Genomic DNA, 21,257 nt, shown 5'->3' on the forward strand with positions numbered 1-21,257 from the left:
CATGTCACATTCAATGTTCCGACTTTTTATGGGTGTCCTGAATGCGACCCCCATCAACGTCTCTTGTGCTTGTGGTTTCGCCTTAGCTTCGTGCGCGCAATTAGGGTCGTTCCTGCCCATTTCGGGTTTCCAGCAGCCGCCCACGACCCTACTAGACCCACCGGAGGCTACGGAGGTGAATCGCGCAACGCTGTCCGTCGAAGAGTGCTCTGCTTGTACTGTGGCGGGCAGGGACACCGGGTATCCTCCTGCCCGTCAAAAGGGGGAGCTCGTTGGAGTCGTCCGACTGAGTTCCATCCACACCCCGATCTCCCAGACCGGAAGGCCCGTGCTCCAGGTCCACCTTCTGAGTTCCGGTTCCACCCAGTCTTTGTCCGCCCTCGTGGACTCAGGCGCCGAGGTCAACATCTTGGACACGGCCTTAGCCCAGATAATGGGGTTAAAGTTCGTTTCCCTCCCAAGCCCAGTTCCTGCCTAGGCTCTGGACGGTCACCTGCTGGGCACAGCTGTCATTATTAGTGATTCTGGGCTCCTGCGGCTGCCCCATTGGCGCCAACAGCCCTGGTCGCTGATTGGCTCCCTGCCACTCTTTAAACCCCCGGCTTCCAAAAGGAAGCTGTCAGACTGTCCTTGGAACCTGCGCTTTTGGTAGGTTTGTTTTTGTTTTCCCCTGCCTGTTACCTGTTGCCGACCTGTTTCTAGACCCGTTTCTGCCCTGCTCTTCCCTCCCGGCCATCGACCTGTTTTGCTCTGTTTCCTGCCTGATACTTGTTGCCGACCTTTTTTCTGGACTCGTTACCGCCCTTGCTCCCCTGTCCCGGCTATTGACCAGCTTTCCTGCCGCCCACGACTATCCTCGCTCGACACGGAAGTGCCACTTTCGCGTTCCTGCCATCAGCTACCCGTGTCCGACGATCATCGGATCATGGAAGCAAGCACTGCCCACTTTTTCAATAAAACTGAGTAAAACGAACGCTATTGGGTCCTGTCTCCATTTCTGGCTTGTGACACAAAAGAGATCAACGGTTTAATTTATTTGCCCTAAATGCACACAAAATAGTGAGGAAAAGACAAAATTACCAGCTCAGGGTGGAAACTTGTTTAAAGATTATCTTGCTGTTGCACAAAAAAAGATTCATGTTAATTAATGCAAATCAATATCAACAAAATGGATAAATCCCTGCAAATGATCCTGCTTCAACAATGCTACCTGGAGGTTGCACTGGATGTTGCTGGATAGGGAACCCGGTCGAGTGTTTGTTCCTAGTCGGCAAAATGGGAATTACGCTGGAATTATTGGCCAGAATTTATAGGGACAGTATGCATTATTTAACGTTCCTATTATTTAAACACACCAATATAAAAAGCAATATTGATTTGTCTAATGTGCAAAAAAAAAACTAAACTATAGTATAAACGCGCATTGTTTGAAAATACGCATGAGTACAGATATTTGTATTTATTTGGCATAACACGGAGCCTCTGGTGAGACACTTTATGATGAAACCTCACAAAACAAACTGAACTCCCAATACTTCAGCCAAGTACACAGAGCAATTTTATTGGTTGAGTGTTAGGGGGTGGGCAGATCTCTGCACACGCAGCAACGTTTTCTTCTCTCTCACACTGCGCAAAAGGGAAATACTGTAAAGCCGGAAAATTTTCGTTTGCAGTATTTTGTGACATTTTTACAAAAGAACTGCTTGCGCCTTGTTCTGAAACCATTATTTACGCAAAAAATTAAAGTCAAAATGAGCATCAATGTTCTTAAGTAACTGCGGTAGGGAGACAAGTTTAAATTGGTATATTTGTTGATATGAGACCGGGCTCTGCTATTATAATTATTTCGTAAATTTTTATCGAATCACCTAGCGTCACATAGTGAAATAAAATGCCTAGAAAAGGGCAAGGGCTTCTTTAGCAGTTATGTTGAATTTTCAAAATATTTTGCTATTTTATAAATTTCCGACCCCTGCCCTGACACATATTTCTTGGATTTATTATCATTTGCCACATAATTAAACCCACTTCATGCTAGATTTAAGACAAAAATAATGATGATCTGATTATTCATCTAATTATTTTGAAAAACGGTGACTAGGTGACTATTAAAATATTCCTTAGTTGCAGCCCAAACTTCAATAGTCTTTCGCTTTTTTTCCATAGTTTGGCAGGGGCTACAACTTATACTTATCTTTAAAATTCTTAACACATTTTTATATAATTGAGTTTAAGTTTCACTACTCACATGTTATTCACATGTTATTTTCACACTAAACCACAAGAGGGGCGCTATACCTTTGTTGATCACGCCAACCTTGACCGCGACGTTGCAGCGGAAAGAGGAAGCAGCTTTTCATCTTCCTCCCAAGTCGGAGTTTTTTACTGGTAAAAGTGACACAGAGGATGAGTTTTTTTGGTTTGGTTTGAACAATTTTATTGACACTGTTAACAGCAAATAAACAATGTGTGGTTTGAACAATTTTTCTCGATAATTTTAGCAGCACTTAAGCATATTCACAATTTCGTTATATCTGACAATATGACATTTTAACAATTTTTTCAACATTTTTAACAGCAATTAATGGTTTGAACAAATTCATTGACACTAATAACAGAAAACAATCTTGTCAATCTCAACAGCAATCAAGCACATTCACAATATTATATTTTAATATGACGTTTAACAGCAAACACAATGTGAGGTTTGAACAACCCTTCTCTAAAATTTTAATAGCAATCAAGCATATTCACAATTTCGTTGTATAACATCTTTGTTAGTGTCAATAGATTCGTCATTGGATTTAGTAATTTTAAATGAAGATGATTAATTTGTTAAGTATGTTCTTTTTGCTGGAATTATCTGAGTAACTCTTAATATGTTACGTTGTTGCTGACGTGCATGTCTAAAATATGCACGTAAGTGTAACGTTAGTATACCGTGTTCTCTATTTTGGTTTCATTTTAAATTGCCTTTCAAGATGACATGTATGTCTTTAGTGATGGATTTTTAATACATTTTCCCCAAAATACGACTTATACTTCAGGTGCAACTTATACATGTTCTTTCCTCCTTAATGATGCCTTTTTTGGCTGGTGCGACTTGTACTTTAGAGAGACTTTTAGCCCGTAAAATGCAGTGATTGTTTCAATAGACGGTATTAAAAAAAGCCGTAAGCTGCATCCCTAACTTAAATAGTCTTTCAAATTGGCTAAAAGCAGCAATCATAAGCTTATCTTAAATGTATTTTGAAACCGTTTAACACTTTTGATTAACCGAAATCTAATTGATCCTGGAATGTGACATAGTGAGATTGTGAAATTGCAAGACACTGGGGTTTTATTCAAGGATTTATCGACAGCAACCCGAACAAAGCTCTCCAGAAGAAAGGGTGGTTTACTTATGTTTAACCCCTGAACGATCCTTTGAAATTCACCTAAAATCCGAATCCAAGACATACACTAAGTCAAATGAATGCTGTTTTTGTACTGTTTGGAGAATCTGGACATTTCAGGTCTCTCTGAAGGGGCTACTAACAATGAGTAATCTATGTTAAAACACACAGAAGGTTTTTATTCACCCTTATTGCTGGAAACCCCTAACTTAAAAAAAAACCAATTTTAACCCCATGCCCACCCCTAATCCTAACCCTAAACTTCACCGTGCTTGCTTGAAAAACCTAACTCCAACAAAACCCTAACTCTAGCCCCACCCAAAACCCTAACTCATACTCCAACCAAAGCTCAAACCAAAACCTTAGCTCAAACCAAACCTTAATGTTAACCCCAATACACATCTAACTCCCTCACCCTCAATAATGGCATCACAAATGTAACAGTTCCAAGACATAAGCAGGGTTTGAACTCACAACCTAAGGGTTAGGGTTACATCTCACATCACAGATCTTACCAGCTGAGCTACCAGTGATTGCTTTTTAAACAATGTGTTTAGGAAGTCAAGTCAATCTTAAAACCCCAAATTAAGGAAAAATGCTAACTAGTAAAAACCCTAACCCCAATTTTAAAACAAACAAACACTGAGCAAACCCTAACCTGAGCTCCACAACTATACGTTCGCTTCAACCGGACTAGTAATAACCCTATCTCAGGCAAAACCCTAAGTAAAATATTATCCTGACCCAGGATCCATTTAAGACCATAGGCCCTGCTCTATCTAAACTTAGTTCAAGATTGAACTTACGGGCACGCACATTATCTTATCAGCTGAGCTATGAGTTAATTTCATCTATACCCTGTTGTCAATGAAAAGAAGTCCCTCGAAAAACCCTAAATTCAGGAAAAATGACAACTAATGAAAACCCTTACCTGAACTTTGAATCAAACAAACACTGAGCAATCCCTAACCGAACCACTAAATCTAGCTCTAACCAATATTGGGACTTCACAATTGTTTACAAAAGTTTACTTGAACCTTCGACACCGAACCCTAACCCTAACCCTACTTGCTGGAAAACCCGAACTCCAAAAAACCCTTACCCCAACCAAAACCCTTCCCCTGGCATCAGAACTGTAAAAGTTCTACAACTTAACCAGGGTTTGAACTCAAAACCTTGCATGCCTAAGTCAATAAACTTACCTATAAGCTACCAGTGATGGTTGTTTTTCCAATGTTTTAAGGAAGTCAAGTCAGTCTTAAAACCCTAAATTAAGGAAAAATGCTCAGCAGTAAAAACCCTGACCCCAATCTTAAAACAACCAAGCACTTAGCAAACCCAACCAAACCACTAAACCTAGATCCCCAAAAAATATGACTTCACAACTATATGTTTTCTTCAACTGGACTAGTTATAACTGTTAGGTTCAAGTCCCCAACATTTTTAATAAAACGCTCTGAAATAAAAGAAGACATAGAGAATCGGTTATTTAGAATTAGTTACTTTATTAATCATCATTATGAGAGCCCCAGAGATCAAGCTGTTACGAATCTCCTCCTCGCTCGCTTGCTCTGCTCTCTGGCTCTGAAGACGTCTCCGAACCCTCCCTTCTAATATTCAGGTTCTTGGAGAAAAACAACTTGAGTTATGGGCATGCGCAGGTCAGGGTGTATCCATTGGTATGTGAGACAAAAGACAGGCTGTACATAAAAAACAACTCATGGCCTTGAAGAGCAGCTTACAGGCTGAGAACTCTTCAAAATGGCTGAGAACACATATAACATATTAAATGTCAACTGTAGGATAAATATAATTCTAACATTCCCTCCTGTTTATCCAACTGGTGATATTAATACTTCATTCAACTGTCACTTTGCATTACGATTTTCAACAGAGAAATCATGAATACAACAACAGAGGTTGCCGTCATAATCACCAGGATCTGAGTAAAAATCAGGAAAATGCAGAGACAGGTTATCATCATCAACATTTGTGTCATTACTATTTTATCACCTTTTTTGCGGTTAAGACAGCTGTATATGCGTTAAAATGAGCATTCTACCTGTAGATCTGCAATTCCTCCTAATACTTCCAGAGTTGTGGACAATCTTCACTGGTTTGAGATGACTGCAAACTATAATTACAGCCCCCTTTGTAGCCAGACTTCCTCTTAAAGTTTCGTTGAGGAACTACAGCTCTACAGCAAGTACCACAATGCTATTACAATGACGCAAATGAGAACGGTTACGGCGTATGCTAAGATAGAAATAGTTATTTTAGTCGTATTTAATTACTTTCTTACAATGTGTCAAATGAACCCATATGCTTCGTTCTGCAATCTTTACTGCTGTGCCTGTGGTTAACAACACCTGGTAGGGCTCTTCCCACTCAGGTGAATGCCAGTTTTTCTTCTTTATGCTTTTTATCAAGACCCAATCTCCTGGTTCAACTAACTGGCTTTCCTATTCTTTCGGGAGAATAGATTAGGACATCATTGGCGGCTTTGATGCCGTTTTTCATGAGCATGGCCACCATAAGGATCCCCACGCCTCCTGGCGTGATGATGTGTTGCTTGTAGATGAGATGACACCATCCCGTTGTCCACATTGGACTGCACCTCTTTTCGGATGTGGCAAGCTAACTTCTTCCATGAGATAGCAGCCTCCCCAGAGTCCTGACCGCTGCCCTTGGGAAGAAAAGTTAAGTTTGAAGCTCCCTGGGCTGACAGAAGTCCGTCATCTGTTCAGCAGGGGTCACCATCTCCTGTATGGATGAGAAAAGCTAAAGAAAGTTAAGTTTGACGCTCCCTGGGCTGACAGAACTACGTCATCTGATCCAGGGAAAGCTATAAATGGAAAAAGAATAGACTTAAAAATATATATTTTATAGATTTGTATATTTTCTTAAGTTGTCTTTATATTTATTATACGTGAATATCATAATCCCCACTATAAGTTGCCCTATCAATTTTGAGCATTCTATCCCAAAACTCCAACTCGAAGATAAACAATTTTTTTTTTTTAAATTGTTAGTTCTAAATCTCAAATTTTGCTTTTTCAATAAATTCAGTCACTGAATCAGTTTAACCATTATCCTTGTCAGAATCGTTTACCCTGATTTGAGTGATTGAGTGTTTTCTCTTTTGTAGATTGATCATATTTGAAAAAAAAAATTGTATGCACTTTTTATTTGCATTTTCTTTTGATTTTCAATGTGTTATCTTGCTGCTGGCCATTCCCCTCGAGGCAGATGACCAGGATAGATTGTTAAATTATCAATTTAGCAAAAAATCGTTTTTATTGTTATGATTCACTCTTTGTTTTGCCTTTTGTAAAAATCATAACCTATATATTATCTTTTCAGTAAGTAAATTTGTTCAAAATAACAGTATTTTGCACAGAAAGCAGGTAATTCACGCTCAAAGTGAAAGATTTTGCCAAAAATGAAAAATACCATCCAAAAATGTTCTCAATGTGGGCGATAATCTAATGGTGAATGGTTATTTTAATTGATTTTTCTTAATCAAGTTGACAAACATTATAATTTTGTTATATTACAACATTTCTTTTGTGTAAAAAATTTTTTCTATCCGTCCAAATTTCGTAATTTGAATCTCAAAAAAGTTATATGGAGAGCTTATTCAGAAGACAATTTTTCATCAATTGCGGACAAAACTAGGTTTTAACTTTTATTTTACTGAATGTCTCAAAACTTCCCCCCTGAGTTAAAACCTAAGATCACTATCTATGTATACGAGTGAAATAAGACAGCATTTATAAATTTGCAAGATTAATTAAACAATCTTCCTCAGTACATTTACACTTTGTATTAACAAGACTCTATATAACTTCAAGCAGACGTATTCTTGAATGTTGTTTTTCTTTCAGTCTTTTGATTTGCTTATTCCACATTACATTCACCATTTGAATGTTGCTTTTGGCCCATCAAAAATACTTTCAAAATGTGTCCATGTCAAACACAAAATGACTTTATTGACTTTTTTGTCAGTTCCACTGGCAACGACTGCAGGAATCTCCTGTTAGCTGTCTGAAAAGCAGCTGGGATGTGCCCCCATCACTCCCTTGATCTCGTTGTTGATGAGCGTAGCTGGAATGTGCTCCATATCACTCCCTTGGCCTCGCTGTTGATAAGCGGCGCAGATAATGGATGACTGATGTCTTTGGCTCTTTCAGCAAATGATTTTTGTCCATGATTTCTTTTTGACATGTCCTTTGGAGAGTGCACTGACTTTCAAAGAGAAAGGAAAGAGTCTTTTTGTGGAATTCACTGGCACTTAAGAGTCTCGTTAATTCCATTGTGCTTACGTAGTGGGATTATTTTTTTTTTGTTGTAAATTGGCCGGATTATTCAAATTTTTCTCTTAATTTAAGTAGTAGTAGACATTATCTTAGTTTAATTAATTTCTATCCATTTATTTCCCATGCAATTATTTTTAAATTAGCATGATATGTCTCGAAATCATCTAATCCGTTATTTTTATTTCTTATGACCCTCTTCAAGATTGTTCAATCTATTTCTCATTGTCTTCTAAAAATGCTCTTCCATAGAAACCGTTTCCTTTTAACTTAACCAAACCATAAGTCAGTATTTGTTACACATTTGTTTATCACTTGTCAATCGTAACACTCATTCTAAAAAAATTCAGTGTGTAATCAATTGTCCTCCCAATTGTCCTTTGGGCTAAACTTGTCAAAATTCCAAACCCTCACACTATCTAAACATCAAAAATCTCAAAAGATCTAAAAAATCTCTAAAAATGCCAAATCGAACTTAATGTCATAACTTTTCTAATTGTATTTTCTTCTCTCTGTAATCATAATCAATCTTTTGTTATTGATTCAATATAGAGCAATACATACCCGTCACTCATGAACCATCTTGTTGAGTGTATTTATTTTGTTTATTCATTATCTTTTATTCTGCGCAACAATCTTTTGTTTCTACGCATTAGTCTTTGTTCTATGCAGCCCTTCGAGATCCCCCGTGACCAAGGCTATACAGATCAACATGATCTGGTCCGACTATTAATACGTTTCTTTTTTCCTTTGTTTAAAGGAAACATTTCATTCATTGACTGAAATAGCTTCAGCTACGTTATTAATGATTTCTAATCTCGAATTTTCTTTTCTGTGTTAGTTTGTCGTCATTTTCAAACTTCTTTCAAAATTTTGATTATTTGAAATAGTTCAAATGACCTGCATCGTTTTATTGAGAGTAATGTATTATTGAATACGAAAACAACTAAGGAAATAATCTTTTTACGTATTACGCCTCTTTTGAATTTGTCCATTTACGAACGAGAAGATGGACACTGAAATTATAGACGGTTTCCAGTCATCTTCATTGCTTTAATCGTCCTTGCTTTATTAGGAGCAAAACTACACGTCTTAAAGTTATTACTCTTTGCTATTCGCATTTTCAACGAAAAATGATTAGTTGTTTACTCAAATATTCAGGGATCAGAATGGAGATTTTCATTTTCAGCTGAAATAGCCAGCGTCCAGGAATAAACCAGGGCGGAGCCCCCCCCAACCGCCCCCCCCCCCTCCAAACCTGGGTTTTAGGCAATTAACTTGTCCAAAATCATGCTTATATTGATCATTTAAGTGACATTTTTAGAAGATTAAAATAATTTGCCCACATAACTGATTTTTTTGTAAATACTGCAAGATAAGTTCAAATGCAGTTCAGTCCCTGCAGTTTGTGCGACAATGCGGCCAATTTTTCTAACGGCCGCCAGGGTGCGCCAGAGCAATAAAGGAAAGAGTGAGACAGTCGGATTTTGAATTTGTTTGCTACGCAAGAGAAAAAGTGAAAAAGTCGGAATGCCTTTGGGGTTCAAAAACAGCGGAAATCCGCGGATCCGCGGAAAATTCTGATCCCTGAATATTCTTTCTTTTTAAACTATTCTGTATAATTATCTTGTATTATACACTCAGTGTTTTCATTTTCCCACTTACCTGTCCAAGACGCATTATTTATGCTGGGGACGCAACTTTTTTTTTCCTTTAAATTGCCATTATCATTGAGTTTACTCTTTGACAAAGATTTAACGCATTACAAGCCTTATCGTTATTTTGGTTTTGCTGTATGAGTTTTTATTTTCCTGCACGCCGATCTTCACTAATGAGATCTCGTCGCTTCGAGATTACGTCATTGTTGTTGGTAATTCTTGTCGAGCGAAGGTCAGTCTTTTTATTAGACGAACGGCTTTTTTCCTTGTTCAATTCATCAAAGAAAGCTTGCTTTTAAACGGCTCATTTGCTTTGATGATTGATATCACGAATTCTGTTGTACTAAGATGTTAAGGAAAAGTACAGTAAGTAGAAAAATGGAAAAAGAAAAGCCTGTTATTCGCAATTACCATCAACAAATGCAGAAAATAAATTAATAATTCGATGATCAAAACTGAATGAATACGCAGATATCTACTATATTTGTCACCGATTCATAACTTCGATCTTTGTATCACTAAATTTCAGGGGTTCTTAGATCTCTGCCAAGATCTATAAATCTTTTAGCAAGCTAGTACACGGAATTCAAAATTCATATTATCATTATTGATAGTTCAGTTTTAAAATTGTTTCATATATATATATCATATATGTGTGTGCAGCACGGTGGCGCAGTGGCCAGCACGTGTGCGGCATTACTAAGGACCTGGGAACAGGTGTGTGTGTTCACAACCAGCCACTGGCTCCTGTGCGAAGCCTGCATGCTCTCATTGTTCACGTTAGTTTCCTCCGGCTATCCGGTTTACTTACCTCTTTCAAAAACATGCATTTCAGGTGGACTGGTTGGTCCAAATTGTCCCTATGTGTGAATGAGCTAGTGAATTGTCTATCTTTGTGTGCCCTGCAATTGGCTTGCAACCAGTTCAGGGTGTCCTCCAATCGCTGCTCGATGATTGCTGCTACCCCACTGAGGACAAGCGGTGTAGCTGATGAGATTTACCTATCAAGGTTTTGGTTCATACCGACCGAATATGAACACAAAACTTTTCTGCATCTCACCTGTAACGCCCTTATTGTTGATATATTCCTTTAATATCATAAAAATTGGTTTTTCACTTACCATCTTTCATCTCATGTAATATCTTCATCATCGTTATTAGTGCTACCTTTCCCTGATCGTTCTTCCTCCCATTTTCTCCTCAGCGGGTTGTTGAGTCCAAATGAGACAAGAACCAAAATTCTAAAACTCAAAAAACATCATTAGAGCAACACTTTTGCTGTAAAATCAAACTTTACCTTAGTTCCTTTGTAGTGTTTTCACGATAGTTCCCTAACAATATTTCTGTAGTCTATATTTCCCATTATGGCAACAAAATAGTGTAGTTTTTGTATCACTACAGTATTTTTGTAGTCGAGTTTATATTATTGTAATACTTTGCATTTCTCTCATTTCTTGTTCTAAAGCAAAACAATATGTTAAGTCTATGTTCATTTGCCTACAAATAGATTTTCATCCTTTATATGATTCTTTTATTTTTATAGCTTATCTATAAAATTACTGTCACATGTTTTGCACAATGCTGACAACTTTTTTTTACTACGGTGACTATTTTTCAACAAATGCATATTACACAAATCTCAACTGTATGTAACATCTTACATGCAAATATTTTTGTGTAAATATTGTATCAATTATAACTATAACCTTATCTTCTCCTTAATTTAGTGTCCACTTACTTCCTGCGCCCTCATTTTCACCTCTTTTTTTTTTTTATTATTCACAGCCTGCTCGATCAACTTCATGACCCAAGGTGTCACGTGTGAATCCTCCCCTTCTACATCTAAAACCATTATTCAACCCAGAAAAATACTCCCTTTTTCTTCTTCTTTTATCACGTCATCCCTTTTAATTAATCACTGCCAAGGCCGTGCTATGACCTATGATCCTCCTTCATCATCTGCCAAAAATGTACCTTCCTTTTCCTTCTTGATTTACTCACTCTTGATCCCGTGAATTAACTGCGCCTCCAATTTTGCACAATGACCAATTATCTCAGACCATACGTCCGTCATTCTCCAATTTCTTTTTTTTTTTTAGTTAAATGGCCATGTAGACATTATTTTTTATCCATACAGATATATTTTTAAATTCTCATGATCTGTCTCAAGATAATAATCTGCTATTTTTAAATTCCTATGATCCTACCTACTCAGGATCAATCAGTTTCTCGTTATGTTCTGAAAACTCTCCTTTTTATGATACACCACGGCGTTTCCACAAAGGTAATGCCATAAATCGCAAATGGTTTGCATCTATACAACACCTTTCAAGTCGATGAAGATCTTCAAAAGCACTCTATAATGTGCTCCACTCTACCCATTTACTTACTCTATATTTAAAACAGTTCAATGTTGAAAAAGTAAGGTTATTTGTCCCAATCTATTGTATTAAGGTTAGTCTCACTTAATTTTCAACAAATTATCTCTTTATATTTAATTAACTTTCCCCTTTATGTTTCTCTTTCTTTTTTGTTTTTTCCTTCAAACCAATTAAATCTACTCTTTTAGCTTCACCTATTTAATGTGAAAATGGCATGTATTGATCTATGAGTTATCTTACTCATTTGAATTCCACTCAATCAATTTTTTCCATTTTCATTGAAAAAAAAGTATTTATAAACAATTTTTTCAATATTTTTTGGTATAAAAATGCCCTTATCTCAAATTAATGTATTCCAATTCACTCAATTAGATTTTTCCTAGTCTTCCCAGTCCTTTTTTACCAATTTTTTGAACTGAAAACAGGAATATTTTATCTTTTTCTGTATTATTCTGGCATTATTTTGATTTAACGCATCTAAAATAGCTCATTTATATTTTTCCTAAATTTCTCACTCTTATCCAGTAACGTAAGGCTCGATTGCGGTTGGATCTTCCCTATAAATGACTCTCCAGTCTTCACATTGGAGTTCATCGAGTATTTATTATTATTATTATTATTTTTTTATATAAAATACAATTGCCCAGAGACAACTTTATATTTCATTCGCTCTTTCTTAATCTCACAGACGTCTTGTTTTTTATCGTGATCACGCTCTTACATCGCTTGTTCTTTTTTTTTTTTTTTTTTTTCTCTTTCCACTTATTTTCAGTTGACAGAGGACTCCGCACATCCTTGTGAAATTTAACTAACTTTAAAGCTCTGGGTTAGGGGAGTCCACGCCTCCCGCGGAATTTTAACTGTCTGGAAACTATTTACCTGATAGAGTCTAGAATTGTCAGGGTTTTTCTGTTAAGAATCTACCCCCCGTAGATTTTCCTTTTCAATGGAGGATTCTTAATCTTTGTCTCTGTTAAGAATCTACCCCCCGTAGATTTTCCTTTTCAACGGAGGATTCTTAATCTTTGTCTCTGTTAAGAATCTACCCCCCGTAGATTTTCCATTACCGGTTATCTACATGCACACAATGTTATGAATAAATTTTACTCACGATTCTCTAAGTCCTTGGCTTTCCGTCAACCGTCAGATCCCAGCCCGCGAGGGAAGGTCCAGTCCCGGAAAAAGGGTCTTTATGCTGTGGCCACTGTCTTTCCTGGATTTTCCTCTCGTGTCCTTGAATCATCTGGTATCTCGGAATCCGGTTTCGAAGGACCAATTAAATGTTAGGTTCAAGTCCCCAACATTTTTAATAAAACACTCTGAAATAAAAGAAGACATAGAGAATCGGTTATTTAGAATTAGTTACTTTATTAATCATCATTATGAGAGCCCCGGAGATCAAGCTGTTACGAATCTCCTCCTCGCTTGCTTGCTCTGCTCTCTGGCTCTGAAGACGTCTCCGAACCCTCCCTTCTAATATTCAGGTTCTTGGAGAAAAATAACTTGAGTTATGGGCATGCGCAGGTCAGGGTGTATCCATTGGTATGTGAGACAAAAGACAGGCTGTACATCAAAAACAACTCATGGCCTTGAAGGGCAGCTTACAGGCTGAGAACTCTTCAAAATGGCTGAGAACACATATAACATATTAAATGTCAACTGTAGGATAAATATAATTCTAACAATAACCCTAACTCAGACAAAGCCCTAAATAAAAAAAAAAACATCCTAACCCAACCCCCAATTAAGACCATAGGCCTTGCTCAATTCAGTGATATTGCTGGGGATTTTACTCACAACATTTTATGAACACATGCATCAACTTATCAGTTGAGCTACAACTAATTACATATTAAATCTGTTGTCATTGAAAAGAAGTCAAGCCAAAAACCCTAAATTCAGGAAAATGACTACGAATAAAAACCCTAACCCCAACTTTAAATCAAACAAACAATGAGCAATCCCGGACCGAACCACAAACTTTAGCCCTAAGCAATATTAGGACCTCACAACTGTAAGTTTACGTGAACCCACGACATTGCAACCCTAACCCTAACTCAAACTCTAACCCTAACCTTAACCCTGCTTGCTGGAAAACCCTAACTCCAACAAAACCCTAACTCTAGCCCCAACCAAAACCCAAACTCATACTTCAGCCCAAGCCCGAACCACAACTCCAGCCAAAACTCTAACCAAAACCTTAGCTCAAACCAAACCTTGATGATAACCCGAACGCCCATCTAACCCTTAACCCTCCCTGACCAGAGCTCCAACCAAAATCATAGGCCTGTACCGTTCCTTAGGCATCATAACTGTAACAAATCCAAGACATAACCACGGTTTGAACTCACAACCCTGCCTATGTCAATTTCTTACCAGTTGAGCTACCACTGCTTGCTGTTTTAGTAATGTGTTTAAGAAGTCAACTCAATCTTAAAACCCTAAATTAAGGAAAAATGCTAACTAGTAAAACCCCTAACCGCAATTTCAAAAAACACAAAAACTGAGAACCCTAACCTGAGCTCCAACCAAACCACTAAACCTACCTCCAACAAAAAATAAGATTTCACAACTATATGTTTGCTTCAACCGGAGTAGTAATAACCCAAACTCAGGCAAAGCCCGAAATACAAAATTTTCCTGACCCAGGTTCCATTTTAGACAATAGAGTGCTTCGAGGTCCTAAGATTACCCACAATGCACTGCTGGCGGCCATTTTGGAAGTCCACAAAGCTTTTCACTTCATTGTTATTGTTCAGCGAACCAGTTAGATTCTACATTGTAATGCCGTATACGTGCGTTATTGTTGGCTGTTGTAGCCGAGGTGAAAAGGGTGGGAAGGGCTTCTTTAAACTTCCGAAGTGTGTTTACAATCAGGGGATTGAAGCTCAGGAGAAAAGTGAACGGCGAAGACGAATGTGGCTGGCAGCTATCAACCGGTCGAATTTGCCAAAGCTTGACTGTGTTCGTGTTTGTTCTGACCACTTTCTGACAGGTAAATTGAATTATTTATGATGTAGAAATAAATTTTAAAAAGGTTATGGGACATGTGTATTTCATGTACATCTGTCGACACCATTCAAGTATGGCTAGGTTAAATACTGTAGGTGTTGCTTCTTGAGCAACATTTCTGAAAAAACATTCTTAAAAGATCTAGATGTTGATCTACTGTTGTTGTAAAATTGTTTAAAAAATGTAAAATAATATTCCAACCATCTGTGACCCATGAGTATGTATAAGCACACTTAAAGTATGTCAAATTGTTTATAACATAAGATTTTTAACTTCAACATAGAACAAAAGGGAAGCAACATGAGAACAACATTCCCCTAAACCTGCAACACAGTTGCAATGGGCACACAGAATCGATGATGACTTGTCAACAATGATCCATGGTTGTAAACTTGGCAAACTCTGAGAATGTAGAACTTTCCCTTTCACAATCTTGTTTTCATCACCTTCGCCATGACTTGTTGGTAATGCTGAAAGAGGGGGGGGGGGGGGGGGGTTTAAGGGTTATTGTTCGATCTTCGTTATTCATTATCCATTATCCGTTATCGGTCAGTTCATAGTACGCTACAAAGCCTAGGAGCCGGGACACTTAGCCCTCTTATCAATACCACCACTGCAGGAGAACCTTAAAATATATGGAGAAGTAGCTGGATATTTAAATAATGAGAGCAAATCAGTTGCAATGATGGTTTCAGGAAAATGTCCAACAGATGTGATTGAAAGATTTCATTTCAAATGGACAAATAAAGGGTTTAAATATTTTCTGGAATTGTAATATTAAATTTCTGGAGAAGTACTCAGAGAGAAATAAAATTAATTATTGGTTGGGAGTTACGGTTGGACCCAGTGACCTACGTATTAGGAATTTTGCCAGATGAATTATTGACTGGTCAACATAAATATACATACTAAAGGTTATGCTTCTGGTCGCAAAGAAAATGATCACAGTGTCCTGGCTGAAACCACAACCTCCTGACATAAAACAATGGAGAGACAAATTAAAGCAAATGTATATTATGGAAAAAATCACTGCAAGACTTCAACTGAAACTTGATCAATTCAATAAAAGATGGAAGCTTATCACACAATTTTTACCTGATGTCTCAATACCTCACTTTTTATTTTATTTATTGTATTAACATTTTTGTTGTTGTTGTTTCTTCTGTTATTTATGGGTATGTCAAGTGTATTTATTTTGTGTTTGTGGTGATGTATGATGGAGGAATCAAACCTCTGTCAAAATGTGTGTGAGAAATAAAAAGTTATAAAAAAAACCTAAATTAAGTAAAAATCCTAATTAAAAATACTCTAACCCCAACTTTAAATCAGACAAACGCTGAGCAAACCCTAACCTAACCACTAAATCTAGCTCTAACCAATATTATGACTTCACAACTAAGTTTACTGCCACCCACGACACTGCACCCCAACCCCAACCCTAACTTTGTGTTTAAGAAGTCAATCTTCCCTAAATTAAGGAAAATGCTAACTAGTTAAGTCAAGTCATGTTTATTTGTATAGCCCTTAATCACAAAGTGTCTCAAAGGGCTGCACAGACCACATTATATTGCAAACCACAGACTATTATTACACCATCCCCTGATCTAAAACCTACATGAGGGCAAGGAAAAACTCAAAAACCTCAACATGAGGTAAATAAGGAAACCTTGAGAAGGGACTGCGCATGAGGTAATCCCCCTTCCACGATGACCAGGCTGCAATGGATGTTGCGATAACAAATCATACACAAATATTGTCACCATAAAATATAGATTATTCATATGCTTTAGAATAGAAGTATGTTTTAAGCTTAGATTTAAACACTTCCACTGAGGTTGTAGATCGAATCTCAGGGGGAAGAGCATTCCATAGCACGGGGGCCTGAATGGAGAACACTCTCGAACCTGCTTGATCTCTTCTTGGCTCTTGGGATCACTAGTAGACCAGCATTTTCAGAGTGAAGGCTCTGGTCCGGAACATAAGGGGAAATTAAATCTGAAAGATATGGGGAAGCAAGGTAACACAAAGGGCTCAGATGTCATTTCACTATATTGAACACAGTGCGTCCTATCTGAGAGGTAGGATCTGAACCATAAGAGGACGGTTCCTGACAGACCAATCCGTTTTTCCAACCGGTCTAGTAAGATATTATGATCCACAGTATCAAAGGCAGCACTAAGGTCCAGCAGCAGCAAGAGTGATGAAGCGAAGTCAATTGCTAGTAGAAGATCATTGGTTATCTTAATCAGGACTCTCAGAAGAGTGGTTAGCCTGAATCCTGATTGCATAGATTAAAAAAGATTGTTCTTGGATAGTCATTCAAATGCTGTGCCACAACTTATTCAAGTTGTTATGATGACTGATAACTTTCACCTGTGGCCGCTCGTTTGGCGCCAGCTGCTGCTGGCTACCTGATTGGTTCTCCGTCCTACTTAAGCTCAGTCTTCACTCGCCGGCTGTCAGTCAGTCAGCGAACCTCTGTTTTCACAAGGCAAGCATTTTTTGACTCTGACTCCCATCTGTCCCGTTTCTGATTTCCCCATTTGTCTCTGGCTATGACCCGTTTTTTAAATCCGACCACGTTATGATCTCCCTTCCCGGCTAACGACTCGTTTTTTGACTCCGACCACGTTTTGATCTCCCGTCCTGGCTGACGACTCGTTTTTTGACCATGACCACGTTTTGATCTCCCATCACGGCTAACGACTCATTTTTTCCGTCTCCTACACTACGATCTCCCGCTCCGGAAGAACCACTTCCGCATTTGGAACACATTACCATTCTGTGACCGGATTGCTTCCCGCGTCCAGCGAGCACCGGATCACGGGCGCCGCCTTTCCTCTATATCTTAATAAACTTGTGATTAACGTTACACATCTGGGTCCTACTTCCGTTCTGGTCGTGACACAAGTACTTTATAAAAAATGGTAGGTTTGACACAGGTCTATAATTACATAAGCTTTCTGGATCAAGGTTGGGTCGTTTCAGTGTAGGTTTATTGCAGCAGACTTAAAAGCCCTTGGAACTACACATAAGGAGAGTGATATGTTTCTAATATTTAGAACTGAAGGTCCAAGGACCCAAAAAAGACCTTTAATCAGCGAACCCGGAAGCGGGTCAAACAGGCAAGTACAGTGAGACCTCGGTTAAAGCGGTAAATGGGGACCAAAACCACCCGCGATAAGTGAAAATCCGGGAAGTAGCGGCGCACCTTAAAAAAAAAATAAAAAAATCTCATTTCATCTCATTATCTGCACTGCTTATCCTTATTAGGGTCGCGGGGGGCTGGAGCCCATCCCAGCCATCTCCGGGCAGTGGGCAGGGGACACTCTGAAATGGTTGCCAGCCAATCGCAGCTGCAAATACATTAGTTCTCGCAGCTAGCTGCGTTCTTCATCGATGCACGAGCTGAGTGATCCACCGCTAAGAGTCGTATAGCTGGACGATTTTATGTCCACCCGGGACGATCGGAGACAAATTCACGACAGGGTTTATACTTGCGCCGCACCACGGGTGCCGTTCGGTCGCTCCCGCGAGCGAGCCCCTAACCCGCGCCGCGGGTACTTTCGGGCGCGATACGCACGACACAGTTACGGGGGTCCCGCGCACATTTGCCACCTTTCGCCCGCTGCGCGCGGACGGCCGCCTGTCGTCGCGCCGCGCTACTGGGGTCGTCGGACGAGCGGGCTTCCCCCAGTTACAGGGGTAGCCCGATCACGTCCGCCGCCTTTTCTCGCGTTGCGCCGTGTGACGCCGCGTCCGCCGAACTCGCTCCGTTGCGCGGCATGGGGGTGATTTTTTTTTTTTTTTAACCATCACAGACCGCGAAGCTCTGAAGCCGCGAACGTCGTAAGATTATCAGATCAATAAATCATGAGAAAAATCCCCGGAGAGCCACCATGTCACGCAGCTATAATTTTCAGACCTTCAATATGTGACGTATTTACATTGTCTTTAGAAATCTCTTCCCGCCTGTCACGTTTTTGCTCCAGTTTGCCTCGGGCTATGACCTGTTTTGATCCCAACCATGTCTTCTCCCACGTCCCGGCTTACGACCCTGTTTTGATCCCGACCATGTCTGCTCCCCTTTCCCGGCTTACGACCCATTTTTGATCTCCGACTACGTCTACTCTCACGTCCTACCTTACGACTCGTTTCCGACCCCGATCACGTTTTTGCTCCCCCTGTCCCGGCTACTGACCTGTTTTTACGTCCCTGACACACAATCCGAGTGCAAGAGTGCTTCCTGCGTCCAGCGAACACCGGATCATGGGCGCTGCCCTTCTTCTTTCTTTCAATAAAACTTGTGGTTAAACGTTATGCAATTGATTACGTTCGGGTCGTGACAACATTAAAGATGATCGCATGACAAGAGCCTCAAACGCCATATAAATATCAGAGGTACGGGGAGTGAGTTTGAGTATTTTTTCAGAAATCAGCACAACACCGCCACCCTTCTTCAAAGAGCATGCTACATGACAGTTCATGTAGTCTTGAGGAGAAGCGTCATTTAACGGTAAGAACTCATCCGGTCTCAAAAAAATTTAACACAGACCTATCAGGTTAAGTTTGTGATCACGAATAAGATCATCAACAAGTAGAGCTTTAAGAGCAAGCGATCTAATATTTAAAAGGCCAAATTTTAGCTTTGCTGAATCTTTTAACTTAACTGTAGTCTTTGTAGAAATCGCTACAAAATGTCGCCGTTCGGCCGTGTTGAGTCTCAGGCGTAGGTTGACAGGTAAGATCGATGAAGAAATATTGGTGGAATTAGGCACATTTCTGTTATGTCCTCTGTCGTTTCGCCGACGTAGCTCCCTTAGCTTAGCACCATTGCCCGAGCCACAGCCCCGCTTTTGTTGGCGATCAGTATGCCGTCTCCGCCGTTTCGTAAGTGGGTTAGCCACCCACGGAGATCCCGCTACCCTTTGTATTTCTTGCTGGATATCAAAGGTGGTATAAAAAGTGCCCCAACAGTCGAAATTTAGATGCAGACCCAAATTTATAAAAAAATAAGATTATAGATTTATTAAAGTTCCTCCCGACTATAGGTATTATTGGCCACGCATGTGTCCATAAAAGAAAGCAAAATAGACAAGAGAACTGTAATAAACAGAAAATGAGCTGAAGAGCTGTGAGCCGCTGCGTCCATGCGCGCCCCGATTATCATCAAATCTTCCTACTAACTAGTAAAAACCCTAACCCAAATTTTAAAACAAACAAACACTGAGCTAGTCCATAATCTTATTAGTTGAGCTATGAGTAATAACTTATGGTAACTGTTGTCATTAAAAAGAAGTCACTCCAAAAACCCTAAATTCAGGAAAAATGGCAACTAATAAAAACACTAACTTTAAATCAAACAAACCCGAACCCAACCTCTAAATCTAGCTATAACCAATACTATGACTTCACAACTGTAAGTTTATTTCAACCCACAACCTTGGACCCACGCCTGTGTTTTTTTGCAATCACATGCTTTGCAGATGAGTGTAGCATGGGCTTCTTAGCTGGAAAGCAGCTGGGACAATAAAGCCTTACCTGGTCCCATATCGAAGTTTATCACAATCTGAAAAATTACACAGTGTCTGAAAAAACATCTGCCTGGACGTGCATCTTTTACGTCAGGCGTACAACTTACAAAACGTCTCCGCCCGGGTGGACGACAACTTTTTCAAGAAAAAAAAAAAAGCAAAACATTTTTTTTCAAATCAAACGTTTGCTTTATTCCGATTTTGAAATATTTCTTCGGTTTGGAAATTTCGGAATTTCGGTTCGTTAAGCAATTTGCATACTCGGCAGCCGATCAGAAGCCGGCATCGAATGACTTCGTGCTTCCGGCCTTTCCCGAGCATTATAAGGTCTCGCATTTGCATATCATTTTCCAAAGTAGACGCACAGAGAACACAAGAAAAATGGATAAGTCGTTAGGAATCAAGCGAAAAACCTCAGCCCCAGAAGCAACATTTATGACGCTACAAAACGTAAATGTACATTAAAAGCATCGTGGAAAGAAGAGTTCACGTGGCTTGTAGCAGACGACGCAACGCAGACATTGCATGAATGAAGATGAGTTAATACAGGTAGATACTGATAGCAGAAGGAAAACAACGATGTCATATACATGCAATGAATTCATTTTAAAGTGTTGTTCTGTTATATATTCTGATTATCAATCCTTAATACTTTGCAACAGTTGGTTTTTTTTTTGCGATTAGTCGTCTTATTGTGTTTCAAGTTGGGAAAAAGGGGGCAGGCAACTTTATGGCTGGGCAGGTAACTTTTCAGAGTTGTCTGCTCTGGTGTCTGATAACTTTTTGTCACGAGTTTCAGACACTGCCATTTTACACATTTTCTAAGGGTATGTTAGGCGTTTCCAAAAGTGGCCATTTGGAAACTCCAAAAGGACCTCGTGACATCATATATACACGTCTTTGCTTTTCAACAGTCTGACGGTTTAAAATATGTCACTCATATTAACCTTTGGATGCATAA

The 21,257-nt window shown here is 39.1% G+C and overlaps 1 protein-coding gene across 1 annotated transcript in view; it reads right to left on the reverse strand.

Annotated features, from left to right (window-relative positions):
• ccndbp1 (cyclin D-type binding-protein 1) overlaps nucleotides 1-21,257 on the reverse strand; it is a 121,455-nt gene that overhangs the window by 42,382 nt on the left and 57,816 nt on the right. The window contains exons 2-3 of the mRNA XM_088337441.1: nucleotides 12,862-13,069; nucleotides 2,299-2,385 (exon numbers count right to left, since the gene is read on the reverse strand). The gene's annotated coding sequence lies outside the window, so the exon portion shown is untranslated. The remainder of the gene's footprint in view (nucleotides 1-2,298; nucleotides 2,386-12,861; nucleotides 13,070-21,257) is intronic.

Source organism: Urocampus carinirostris, chromosome 6 (assembly GCF_059441175.1).
Source record: "Urocampus carinirostris isolate Australia breed hairy pipefish chromosome 6, RoL_Ucar_1.0, whole genome shotgun sequence".
Lineage (NCBI taxonomy): Eukaryota > Metazoa > Chordata > Actinopteri > Syngnathiformes > Syngnathidae > Urocampus > Urocampus carinirostris.